The sequence below is a fragment of the Dromiciops gliroides genome, chromosome 3 (assembly GCF_019393635.1).
Source record: "Dromiciops gliroides isolate mDroGli1 chromosome 3, mDroGli1.pri, whole genome shotgun sequence".
Lineage (NCBI taxonomy): Eukaryota > Metazoa > Chordata > Mammalia > Microbiotheria > Microbiotheriidae > Dromiciops > Dromiciops gliroides.
Genome location: NC_057863.1, coordinates 254,984,830 through 254,999,372, shown reverse-complemented (window position 1 = coordinate 254,999,372; position 14,543 = coordinate 254,984,830).

Here is a 14,543-nt window from a genome sequence, read left to right as displayed (position 1 = left end):
TGCCTACAGTTTCAAGTGTTTTTAATAGAAATGTGTGTTTTACTTTATCAATAGTTTTTTTCTGAATCTATGGATATGATCATATGGTTTTTGTTACTTTTATTATATCATCCATGTTCATTAATGAAATTGTTCTGTAATTTTCCTTCTTTGTTTTTACTCTTCCTGTTTTAGGCATCAGTATCATATTTGTTTTATAAAAGGAGTTTGGTAGGATCCCTTCTTTGCCTACTATTCAAAATCATTTATTTAATATAGGAATTAGTTGGTCTTTAAATGTTTGATAGAATTAACTTGTAAATGTGACTGGTCCTTGTGCTTTTTTCTTAGGAAGCTCATTTGTGGCCTGTTCAATTTCTTTTTCTAAAAGAGGTCTATTTAGATATTCTATTTCCTCTTCTGCTAATCAAGGCAGTTCATAGTTTTGTAAATATTCTCCCATTTCACTTAACTTGTTAAATTTATTGGCATATAATTGGCAAAATAATTCCTTATAATTGCTTTAATTACATCTTTAATTACACCTTTTTCATTTTTGGTATTAACGATTTGGTTTTCTTCTCTTTTAAAAAGACATATTAACCAATCATTTATTTTATTGTGTTTTTTCATAAAACCAACTCTTCATTTTATTTATTTATTCAGTGTTTTTACTCTCAATTTTATTAATCTCATCTTTAATTTTTAGGATTTTCAATTTAGTATTTAATTGAGGATTTTTAGTGCTTTTAAAATTGCACACCTAATTCATTGGTCTGCTTTTTCTCTCTTATCAATGTAGAGATTACTGCTTTTGCTATAGCCTATAGGTTTTGATATGTTGTCTCATTATTTTCATTCTTTTTAATGAAATTATTGATTGTTTCTATGGTTTGTTCTTTAACCCACTCATTCTTTAAGATTAGGTTGTTTAGTTTCCAATTAGGTTTTAATCTATGTTTCTGTGGTCTCTTATTAAATATAAATTTTGTTGAATTATTATCTGAAAAGGATGCTTTTAATATTTCTGCTTCACACATCTTCAAGAAAAAAAATACCTATTTGTACACAAATATTTTTAGCTGCTCTTTTTGTGGTGGCTAGAAATTGGAAATCAAAGAAATGCAAATCAATTGAGGAATGGCTAAAAAAACTATGGTATATGATGCTGATGGAATATTATTTTGCTATAAGAAATGACAAGCAGGATGACTTCAGAAAGGGCTGGAAAGACATGTATGAACTTATTATAGTGAAGTAAGCAGAACTAAGAGAACATTGTGCACAGAGATAGCAATATTATTTGATGAAGAACTGTGAATGACTTGACTATTCCCATGAATACATTGATCCAAGACAGTCCCAAAGGACTATTGATGAAACATACTATCCATCTCCAAAGAAAGAACTGATATTGATGGAACATACTAAAGCATTAAAAAATTTTAATCAAGTTTTCTTGTACATAATGACAAATATGGTATTGTTTTACATAATCATACATGTATAACCCATATCTGGTTGCTTGCAACCTTAGGGATCAGAGAGGGGAGGGAGGGAAGGAGGGATAAAAATTGAAATTCAAAACTATAAATAAAATAAATAAATAAAAATGTTTGTTAAATTAAAAAACAGATTGTCTAAATATATTTCTGCTTTTCTGCTTTTAGCTACAAAATTTTATACCCTAATATATAGTCAATCTATGTAAAGGTACAATGAACCATGAGGAAAAAGGTGTATTCCCTTCTATTCTCATTATATTCTCTCTATATATTATTGTTAGCTTATCTAAAATTCTATTCACTACCTTGACTTCTCATTTATTTATCTATCTATCTATCTATCTATTTATTTATATTTCATTAGATTTATCTTGTTCTGCAATGGTAATATTAAAGTCCATCACTATTATAATACTACTATCTATTTTCACCTATAATTCATATAACTTTTCTTTTACAAATTTAGATGCTATGGTACTTGGTGCATATAGATTCAGTATTGATATTGCTTCCTTGTTTATGCATGGTACCTTTTGTCAAAATGTAGTTACCCTATTTATCTCTTTTAATCAAATCTATTTTAGCATTAGTTTTATCATTATTGCTGTCCCTGCTTTTTTTTTGTATCAGCTGAAGCATAATAAATTCTTCTATCTCATTTTAAAATTTGTTTCTTGTAAACAACATATTGTCAGATTCTAATTTTTAGTCCATTCTGCTATTGGTTTCCCTATTTTATGGGTGAGTTTATCACATTCGCATTCACAGTTATAGTTAACATTGGTTTATTTCCATCTATTCTATTTTTCCTCACCATTGTCCTTCTTTGCCTTTTTATCCTGTCCCTCCACACAAGTCTAGTTTACTTCTAACCACTACCCCCTGAATCATACCCTTTTAAAGAATCCCTTTCTTTTCCTCTCCCTTTATCCTCCTATTCCTTATTCTATGGATTCCTCTAAGAGTTCTTCCATTAATCTCTCCCCTCACCTTCCTAAATCTTAATCTACAAACTCTTCTAAAAATTCTCCCTTATCCCTTTTCTTTCTCCTTTTATTTCTTTATAAGTTTGGAAGACTTTTATGTCCTTTTAAATCCGTAGATTTCCGTTTAACCCCACAATCTGATGAGAGTAAGATTCCAGCATTACCAGCCCTCCATTCCCACCTGCTTTTCTATATGAATTCTTCCTTTCATGCCCCATTTGTATGATTGCTCCTTTTTACCTTTTCCTTTCCAATTTTGTTTTCTAGAATCCCCTCATCATGCACAGCTCAGCCCCAACCTTTCTTTCAAACTACCCAAGTAATAATGAATATCTTAAGAATACTGATAATATTTTCACATATAAGAAGTAAACAGTTTGACTTTAATGAGTCCCTTATAATTGGTCTTTAATGTTTTCCTTATATTTCTTCTGGATCTTATAGGTCAAATTTTCCATTGAGTTTTGGTCTTTTTGTCACAAATACATGAATGTCTTACAGTTTGTCAAAAGTCATTTTTTTTCCATTCAGGATCACACTCAACTTTGCTGGATAAGTTATTCTAGGTGACAATCACTGTTCTTTTGCTCTGCAAAATATAATATTCCCGAGACCTATGTGTTTTTTTTAATGTAGATCCTGCAAGGTCTTGTGAAATCTTGATTGTAGCTCTGCAGAATTAATTTTTTCCCTTGTTACTTGCCATGTTTTTCTCCTTAACATGGGAGCTTTGAAACTTGGATATGACATACGTAAGTTTTCCTCCTGGTATCACTTTCAGGTGGTGAATGATGGGCTTTTCCCCTTATTTCTGCTTTATTTACTTATCTACTCTATATCCTCAACTGAAATCTTAGCCAGTGACTTATGGCTATGTTTGTTGAACTATGAAGATTATCTTCTTTTCTTTCATACATTCACCATTTCAGTAAACATTTATCTAACATATACAAGTCATTTGAAGTCTCCTTACATTTCCCTCCATCTTCTACTTTTCTGCCAGCTACTTCATTCTCTATATATGTGTACGATTTGGCCTAGTTCAAATTTCTAGCTTTATATCTATCATTGAAAAATGTTATCTAAGAATATTATTCTTCTCTACATATATTCATGTTATTTAAACATGATAATCCTAGATGAAAATAGAAATTCTTTAATAAACCATTCAATCATATGGAAAATCTTTTAGCCTTAACTGTAAATAAGAAATGAATACTGGGGGCAGCTAGGTGGCACAGTTCATAAAGCACTGGCTCTGGATTCAGGAGGTCCTGAGTTCAAATCCAGCCTCAGATACTTGACACTTACTAGCTGTGTGACCCTGGGCAAGTCGCTTAACCCTCAGTGCCCCACCAAAAAGCAAACAATCAAACAAAAAAAGAAATGAATACTAATTAGCAAAAGCAGAAAAAAGAACTGCAGCTACTCAAGGGAGGCCTGTCTTCCCAAAGTTCTGCCAGAAGAGCCCTATCCAAGCTATCTTTGGAAACAATTGGTATGTAAAAATCCATCTGCCATGCATGCCTTGCATTCATAAACACTGGACTTACACATTGCTAACCTTTGGGACAAGTAGTTGTCTGTTGTCCATCTGCTTTGCCTTTTGTCTGACCTCTTTGGTGGGCTCCAATTGAATCTGATGCAGGTTAAAATTTAAGATAAGTCTGGTGATCTTTATCTAGATCCCCTCAGGCAACAATTCTGTTTCACACAGCTCACTGCAGACTTTGTTATATGTGGAAGTTTCTGTTTATTAAAAAGGTAAGACCAGAATAACTGGTTTTGCACCAGTGAAGCTAGTATGAGCTTATCTGTCCTGTCTGTCACTGAGCTTGAGGTTTAAGAACATCCAGGGTCATAATGGTCTATTTCTTTCCTTTTAAAAATCAGATGATTCTCTCACCAAGTTTATCAATTTGCCTACAGCAGTAATTCCCAAACTTTTTGGATTGTGCCTAATATTAGTTAAAAACTTTTTGAATATACAATCATAATTTATGTATATTTATTTATAAATTATATCCATGTGCTACTGTGCTAATATTTTATGTACATTAAATCATGCACAAAATATAAAAATTTTAAAGATTGAGAAAAAGATGAAATACACAATATTTTTAAATTTTAAAAATTAATATCCAAATTTTTGAGATCTCACTAATGTATTATGATAATGTGATTGGCTATGCTTCATTATATTAAAAATCCCTGTCTGTATCTTTAATAATATAGCAGATTTATAAATAACACTCATTTATTAGTAATGAATTATTCCATCAGTTGGGGCAACTAGATAGCTCATTGGATAGAATGCTGGGCTTGGAGTCAAGAAGACCAGAGTTCAAATCTGGCCAAGGCATTTACTAGCTGTGTAACCCTGGGCTAGTCATTAAAATCTGTTTTCCTTAGTCCAGTAGAGAAGGAAATGGCAAACCACTCCAGTATCTTTGTAAAGAAAACCATCTGTACATTAGTTCAAAAGACTCTTACTTTGACCAGGAAGTCAGGGACAAACAGCAAGGTATTACACTAAGTGTGAAGGTGTATGAAAAAAGCTCCGATTAAATTGGAAGGAACAAGGTCATTGGATGAGCAAAGATATCTACATTGTTGTCTGTTAAAACTCTAGTGCTCTAGTTCCAACGGTCCAAGAAGAACCTAGACCCTTCAGAGAAAATTGCTTTTCACCTTTTAGTGGGAAGGAAAAGCTTTCTCTCTCTTCTGCATCAGTGATAGTCATGGCATTTTGTAATGGACATATTTTCCCTGCATGAAGCATTGTTGAGGCATATCCAGCAGAGCACATAGACCTTAATCCTTTTTGGAGACACAGACATACAAAGCAGAACTCAGGGCAGAAAGCAACTTCAAGGAGACCTCTGGAGAGTTGACTGTGTATTCGAGAGAAAACTAGCTTTGACCACCAAGAGTTAAGCTACAGAATGGAACCAATATTGGGAATCAAGCAGAGATGCCCTGCCTGAGAGGCACAGAATGAGGAAGATGCCACAGGAAGGGAAACATTAAAACTCTGCAGTTTTAGAGGGCTAAGTTGTCTTGGCCACCTGTATTCCTACATGTGTGGCTCACTATCATTTTATACTAAAATTGCATCCACTTCATGAGCACAGAACAGACTCTGTGTGGATATTTGGCAGTGAGCCCCATGTTTAAAGAGGGTAAAATTGTGTGGCTATGGTTCTTATAATGTCATCTTAGTAAATACTGTTGCTTTGAGCTAATTGTATCTACTGTCTTTTAAAGGGAAACATTGATGAGTTGACACAGACTACAATTTTAGGAGAAATAACCTTGGGTGAACCACAGGACCCTAGGAGGAGCAACTATTTTCTGAGGACTCAAACTGTAAGCATGAATTTCATTTGGGAGAATGTCCCAGAAGGGATACTATGATGATCTCTCAAGTTAAAGAGGAGACATTTTAAAAATGAAATTTGGCCATTTTCAGTTGAGTGAGGAAGAATCTTAGCTAGCTGACAATTATTCCAGATGGCTGAGATAACTGGATTAAATGCTTCAAACATTTATTCATTCAGGTCTTAATTTTTTTAAAAATCTGGCAAATGTAAATAGGACTTCTACATTACCTTTCCTTTCATTCTACAATGAATTGTATATACTTTAACACCCAAAATATCATATTTAAATCTCATTTCAAAAATGAGAACCTTTTATTCCACTTTTTTGATTGTCTTTTTCTTCAAGCCATATTTTATGAATATATTTGTTTAGATATGTATATATATATTATGTGTATACATATGTGTATATATACATGTATATGTATGTGTGTATATGTATACACACATATATATACATATATGCACATATATGTCTTCAAATAAGGAGACTATTTTTATTTGTTTTTGCAGGCAACGATTATGTATACACACATATATATACATATATGCACATATATGTCTTCAAATAAGGAGACTATTTTTATTTGTTTTTGCAGGCAACGAGGGTTAAGTGACTTGCTCAAGGTCACACAGCTAGTAAGTGTCAAGTGTCTGAATCCGGATTTGAACTCCATTCCTCCTGAATCCAGGACCAGTGCTTTATCCACTGCGCCACCTAGCTGCCCTCAAATAAGGAGACTTTAAACCTATTGCAGTGCCATGTCATTGCTGAATACTGTCATTGTCATCTTCTCCTCCCCCTCTTCCTTCTCCTTCTCCTTCTTCTTCTTCTTCAGAAATGAAAAGTTCGCTTAGTCAAAGCATAAATTCTGTACATCTCAGCCCAATTATCTTTGAATAATGGTTATTTCAAGAATATAGCACACTGATTTTCAAGAAGAAAACCAACTTTTAAAATATTTTGATGTTTAAAATAGACTACAGAATTTCCCTTCCCAATGGCTACTAGTGATTTTTTTCAGTTAAATTAATATAGAAAAAAATAGGTACTTTAAAATTTCATGTTCTACCATAGAATTTTAATAATCATAAGGGAAATTTAATTAGGACAATTAAGGTCACAAAGTATTGTGACTACTGCTCAGCTACTTATATTTATCCTTAATTATGTTTTATAAGCAAAATGAGATATTTTGTTCATATAATTCTTATATTTTTCTCTTCTACCTTGTACTTCAATTAAATCTAGATTACTCTTACTGTATTACCTTTTCAATGCTCAATTTGATATTGTAAAGTAGTAATACTGTTAAATTATCTTGATTGTGGACTTAGGAAAGGCTAGGCTGATTATACCTATTGAATTTTTTTTTTTTTAATTATTGAGTCATCCTTTCTCTCCCAGGCTGGAAGAGCAGTGACCACTCATAGCCTTATCCCACTGCTGATTAGCATGGAACCTTTGACTTTCGCTCATTGCCAGTTCCTTCCTCCTTAGACAGTCTGGGCCCCACCCTTAGCCCCCCAGGTATAGTATACATACTAGACTTAATGTGAACATTCAATCAGCTTTAGCACTGCTATAGTTTGAAACTCCCAAACTGAAGGGATCCACAAGCTTCAGCCTCCCCATTAGCAGGTACTACAAGCATGGACCACCATGCCAAGCTACATCTATTGCTAAAATAAATCATTCCCCTACTATTGCCATTGCCTAGTTTCAGACCAGCTCCTGATTATAAAACTACATATGTTTGTTTATATATACATGCATATGGTATATACAAACAAACCTACTTGTATTTATGCATATATACATGAATCTGGATGGGTATAGGGAGGAATAGTTAAAAGCATTCATAGTTTAGCATAACCAGGCTAAAGCCATAAATTCTATAACATCATGGCCAGAACTATTTTGCCAGTAATTTTCAATTTGTGTTGAAAATAAGCAGATCAAGGATTCATTTTCTTGGTCATTAAAGCCTGTAAGTCAGCATCAGTCATATAATTATGTGGTCAACCATCTTAACTGAATTAAGAGCCACAGAACCTTTGCCATTCTTCATATTTACAACTCAAAGGATCTCTTTTCTGTCTGATTCATCTTTCATCTTGAAGACAAAAACAACACTAACTTTCTTCACACATACTTCTCATTTCTCTGCAAGTGTTTTCTCAATCTCTTTAAAGAAAAGGTTTGCATTAAAGTCTTCAAGTGTTGAAATGGTGGGAGAACCTTTCATGTAATGACTTGGGTTGTTGATGGCTTAGGAGAAGCCTATTTTAGAGAGTATCAGGAAGATGACTCCCTGAAGTTAGTATTATTAGACTGGTCTTTTGACTATGATCCAATGAGAAATATAAAAATTACTGGAATCATTGCTGAAACTGGGCATATTTAGAATAAGTTTATGGCCTTCCTAAAGTAGATGCTCATTTGAATGTAGTAATTCTGATGTTTTAAAACTTGACACTAGGTTCATAGATCTAGAACCAGAAGGGAATTTACAGGCATTGTGGCCCCCTCATTTTTCAGCTAAGAAAACTGAGGCCCAGGTAAGCTAAATGATTTGCCCATTGTCACACAATAAGTGATAGAAACAGGATCTGATCAAAAGGTCTCTCACTCCAGAGTCAGCATTCTTTCACCTATCTCATACTTGCTCATCACACCTCATATAGTAAACAGTAAATTACTTTCTCAGGAATATTCAAAGATCAATGTTCATTGTTTTCCCCCTGCATACAAATGCATGCATAGTCATTTTGAAAGGAAATTTATTCCTTGTAACAAAGCTAACATAATATTGTGATGCCTCAGAAATATCCTCAGGTGTTGATTCTGAAAACAGAGATGATACTGATTCAGACCCAATGGAAGTATTTGGAATTATATCATCTAGCTTGTTTTTAAAGGTAACAGTCATAATGATGCCTACTAAGAAGTTAAGTAGCTACAAGTGGTACATCTTTGACACCTCCTGTAGTAATATGATGAACAAAAGATATTAAAGCTATTTATGTGGAGATTGCTTTTAGTTTAAATCAGTCATCTAAATATTTTCTTGTAATTAAGGCTATTTTCTTGGTGAATTACTACTTTTTTCAGTCTTGCTAGTTGAGCATTTTGGAGTGGGAACACTAAACATTATACTTAACCTATTCTAATTTAATTTAGCTTTCTAATAAGGGAGTGATTTTTATTTCAATTATATATATTGTTATTAAGACTATGAAAATTTTTCATTCATTCATGCCATTTCTATACTTATAGAGATAGGGAATTATAAAACAATTTTTCCTCCAATGGCATAATTTTGGTCATTCTTTTTCTTCCTGTGATTCTGCAACTAATGCACCATTTCTACTGAGAGTGCTTTATTTTACCTCCATCTTCTTTCCATTGAACATGCTTTTGCATAATCCTACATGAAAAGAACATACCTACTTAAGATATACTTCAATTTTATTGCTCATTATAAATCACTCAAGTCTAACCATCTGATTTATGACACCATCTATTCCTTCAATGAGATTATCACCTGGTACATTCATTTGAACCATTTTTCATTTTTCTATCTTTTTATTCTTCTAGCTTATTCTACTAAATTGATAAAGTAGAATGCCTCTCTAGTTGCCATTATTTTCTGGGAACAATGTTCCATTTCACTTTACTAAGCCAGCTCAAGGCATTGTGACCCATTCGGCATGTTTCCATTCAAGTTTCTCGGCTAGCTTAGGCGTACAATATACGTCCATCTTCCTGAATTGACAAAAGACAGAAGTATAAAGGTGACTATTGCATCTCATCTTTATTAGTTGTTATATTGGAAAGGAGCAAAGTCAGATAAGGGAAAAGAATATTGTGACTATTATAAAAAACAATCCAAAAGTCTAAGTCATTATGTGCCAAGGAAATTTTCAAGTGCTTAGAATCAGCTAACACTTTATCAAGAGCTTTTTTCCTTTGAATGCGACCATTTCTACTTTGAAACATGAAATATATGGCATATATATGTATATAGACATAGATACAAATACATATTTATATATATATAATTTGAACTCATTAAAGTTAAATTAATTTGCATAATTAATTTAGTTTAACTAATTAGACTCCAACTCCAATTCAGCCACCAAAGTGATTTTCCTAAAATGCAGATGTGACCATGTCAGCCTCCTACTTAATAAACTCCAGTGGATGTCTGTTTCCTCCAGAGTAAAATACAAAATCCCCTGACATTCAAAACCCTTTACACCTACCCTCTTCCTACCATTCAAGTCTTATTGTACTTTACCATTGCCCAACTCTTTGATACTGGTCTTCATGATGTTCCTTGAGCAAGATATTCTGTCTCTTGGTTTTTTATGGTTGTCCTCATTTCCTGGAATGCTCTTCCTCTTCATCTCTGCATTCTCGCTTTCCTGTCTTCAAGTCCCAACTAAAATCCCATTTTGAACAGAAAGCCTTTCCCAATCCCTCTTAAATCTAATGCCTTCCCTCTCAACTATTTACTATTTTCTCTCCATAAAGTTTGTACATATTTGTTAGCTTGTTGTCTCCCCCATTAGATTATGAGTTCTTTGAAGGCAAGGACTATCATAATGCTTAGTATAGTGCCTGACATAAAACAGGCAATAAATAAATATTTACTGACTATTAAATTAATGAGAAGTTTAGGACTTTAAATTCCAAATACAAGAAATTTTAATGGGACCTGCACATACCATCACTTAAAATTGGTGAAATTAATCATTCATTTCATTGGTTGGGGAGGTTTTAAACTACCAATTCTGTTGGAGTATAAGGAAATTAGAAGAGGATTTAAGTTTTTACTGGATGATCTTTTGAACATCCAAGAAAAAAGAAACATAAAGTTGTCAACTTTCAAATGCTGACATCTTGGACTATGTCTACACAACACCAAAAATAAATGGACTGTTTAATCAATTTGATGGAAAATATCTTTTCAAACTAGTTATTTGGCATAGTATAGATGAAACAATTAATTATAATCTTTTTTACTTTGGAATTGCCTGGGATCCTACTCTTAAGCTGCTAAATTTTGAAAAATCACATTCATAAATATTCATTTAGACAAAAATAGGTTCAGTAGTTTTTCAAATGATGCTTCAAATGAGATCACACATTTAGAGGGATTTATGAACCAAAGACCTTATTATGATGATGATAGTGATGATTAAACTTTAATACTTCAAGGATCTGTGCTTTCATTGATGAGGGTACTTCTTGCACTGGTGTAGATTATACAGCTCTTATTATACCCTCTTTGGCTTCATCATTTGCTGTACAAATTTCCTGACCTAGACTGGTCTTTGAATGATACACATGTCCATAGGAGGCCTATATCCAAATCTTTCCAGTTTAGTTGTGTTTACCAGAACTTGTAAATAAATATTAGCATAATCTCCAAAAAAACAAAGTAATATCCATATTATGATTTGAGTAACACTTGAGTGGGGGGTTCTAATTTATAGATGTAACTCAGTTTCACACAAGCCTAGAATATTTTATATGTGACTGTCTATGTATAAAATTTGACAGGGTTGGCAGAGTCAATACTGAGCTTATAATGAGCATAAAGAATTTATAGAGTGGGTGCTAGAGCTTTTTTTGAGAGAGACCTGGGTGATTCTAGAAACTCTTTGGGAGAGATATGTGAAAAGAGCAGCAGAAGACATATAAGGGAAGCCTACTCCTCAACATGTCTACAATTCTTAGCTTGTCTACCTAGAGACTATTAGAAAAGATACCTTTGAGTGATATTGGGCTTTCTTTCTTGGCATGAGCTGAGATATCTCCCTCTCAGTTGAAGCACTCATTTACTTAAAAAAGACCCTCAATTTTTATTGAAATAATTTTTTTACATTACCAAAATTTCCCCTAGCATGTTCTTCATTAAATTCACAAAAGGCATTATATATAACTAAAACTATTTTAAAGAAAAAAAGAAAAGAGAAAAATTAGCAAAACTGCCCAATATGCCAAAAAGTTTTGAAAATATGTATAATTTCTCAAACCCATTGACCTCTCATCTCTGTAAAAGAGTAGGATAAAGAATGTCGTGTCATTTTCTTCTTTGAGGTTACATTTGTTTTCAGTAACGGCTACATTCACTTTTGATTGTTTTGAAGTTGTTCTTTACATTTACATTGTTTAGTCATTGTGTATATTATTTTATTGGATTGCCTTCATTTTTCAGTAAATCATGTAAATATTCCCATGTTTCTTTATATTTACCATGTTTGTCATTTCTTACAACATACTAACATTATATTACATTTATATACTATAATAAAATATTTTCTAATTGATGAGTAAGGACAGCTAGGTGGTGGAGTAGATAGAGCATCTAGGCCTGAAATCAGGCCTTAAATCAGGAAGACTTATCTTTGTGAGTTCAAATCTCTACCACAGCTTACTAGCTGTGGGATGCTGGGCAAGTTCCTCATCTGTAAAATGAACTAGAAAAGGAAATGGAAAACAACTCCACTATCTTTGTCAAGAAAACCCTAAATAGGCTCATGAAGAGTTGGACATGACTGAAAAATGACTGAACAACAACAAAAATTGATGGTCTTAAATTCTTTGTTACTACAAAAGTGCTATAAATACTTTGGTGTATATAAAGACTTTCTTTTTATCACTCCTCCTTGATAAGCTTAGTAATAGGGTCAAAGGGTATGGACATTTTAATAACTTTATTTGCATAATTCCAAATTGCTTCTTCATAGCTCCAACAACAATGCACCAGTGTGCAGATGTATTATTGTGTGTGTATAGATATGAATATATATGTCAATGTATTACGTTTATGTAAATTGTTTATATATAGGATACCAAATTCTTTTGAGAAATTTGATACAGATTTTCCCCATTCAACCCATTCCCTGATTAATCTTGATGCACTAATTTTGTTAGTACAGAGTCTTTTTCAGTTTCATGTAATCAAAATTGCCTGTTTAATATTTTGTGATTACCTCTATCCTTTGGTAAATAATACATTTCCCAGGGGGCAGCTATGTGGTGCAGTGGATAAAGCACTGGCCCTGGATTCAGGAGGACCTGAGTTCAAATCTGGACTCAGACACTTGACACTTACTAGTTGTGTGACCCTAGGCAAGTCACTTAACCCTCATTGCCCCCCCCCCAAAAGGAATATATCTCCTATGCAAAGCTATGAGAAGTATATAATTTCTTGGTCTTCTAACTTTTTGTAGTATAATCTTTTCTATTAAGGCCATATAGCCATTAGGGAATGATATAAAATATTGATCTAAGCCTAATTTCTGTCAGGCTACTTTCTAGTTTCCCTAGCAGCCCTTATCAAATATCTTTGCTAAGTTATTTATGTTCTGTAGTTAATAAAAAAAATGAGTTATTGCATTCCATTGTTTCTGATTCTCCCTTATCTAGACTATTTCATTGATCTACTTTTCTATTTTTTTAAAAAACAATACCAAATGGTTTTGTTGATAACTGCTTTTTAATATTAAGATCATTCACTCTGGTGTGTTTTCTGGTATATTAAATATGTGGAAATTTTCCAATATCTATTTACTGTTTTCCTTGAATTTACTTGAATGAAATTGTTTTCCTTGACATTTTCTATTTGTTTTGGCCTTTTATATAACCAGAATTTGGTGGGAAGGAGTTAAACTATTAAGTCTAAGCTAAAAGCCACCCTCCCCTTTAATAGTGAAGTAGCTTTCCTTCTAAATTCCTAAAATTAATACCAGTTGGCCAGACATATTTGAGGGCTGTAGACAGATCTATTCTAGGCCAATACTTCTTTAAGGGATTGGAGAAAAAAGCCCTGAATCTTGAGGTTCTCCTGGAGTCTGCTCCTTCTCCCTTCCCTCCTCAATTCCACTCAGCATTATGACAGTGCAGGTACTACCTTTTTATCTCCTACCCCTCCAAAGATATGAGCCAGGTCTCAGATTATAACTATCTATGCCAATCACAAGTTGTATTTATATACTTAGATAACTCATGTTATCTAATTAGTCTTCTTGATTCCATTCCAACACTCTAACCACCTTGCCGCTTTGCTGCCAAAACATTTTGTCCATTCAATTTCATATAATTTTTATTTTACAAATTAAAAAAATTAAATCCAAATCAAAAGAACAATAATTTAATGTGAACTTCTATAGAATTTCTTTTGTTTTTCAGTAATTAGTTATATTATTTAAATTTATGGAATAATACAGGCATTTCCATAACAGTACAATAAAAATGATGATTGCATATGAAACTGCAAATCTTTCCATTCCTTTCAAATATACAATAAAATTATCACATAAATTCATTTTTTCTTTTTCATTCTTTTCTTTCCTCCCCCCAAAAGATGGGTACCATTTGATACAAAAGGGGACATATATATATTATATATTATATATACATATATATATAAGTAAAATTATTCTATATATGCCTTTATCAGTTTTTTCTGGATGCAAATAGCATCTTTCTTAATAATTTATAGTTAATTTGTTATACTTATAACATTAGACTATGGTTATATGTAGCTATGTGTGTATATTATTTAAATATAAAATTATATAATTTTATAGTGAATTTCTGTATAATAGTCAAAATGACTTATTCGGTCAAAGTTGTTCTTTTTTTTTTCTTTTTTTTGCGGGGCAATAAGGGT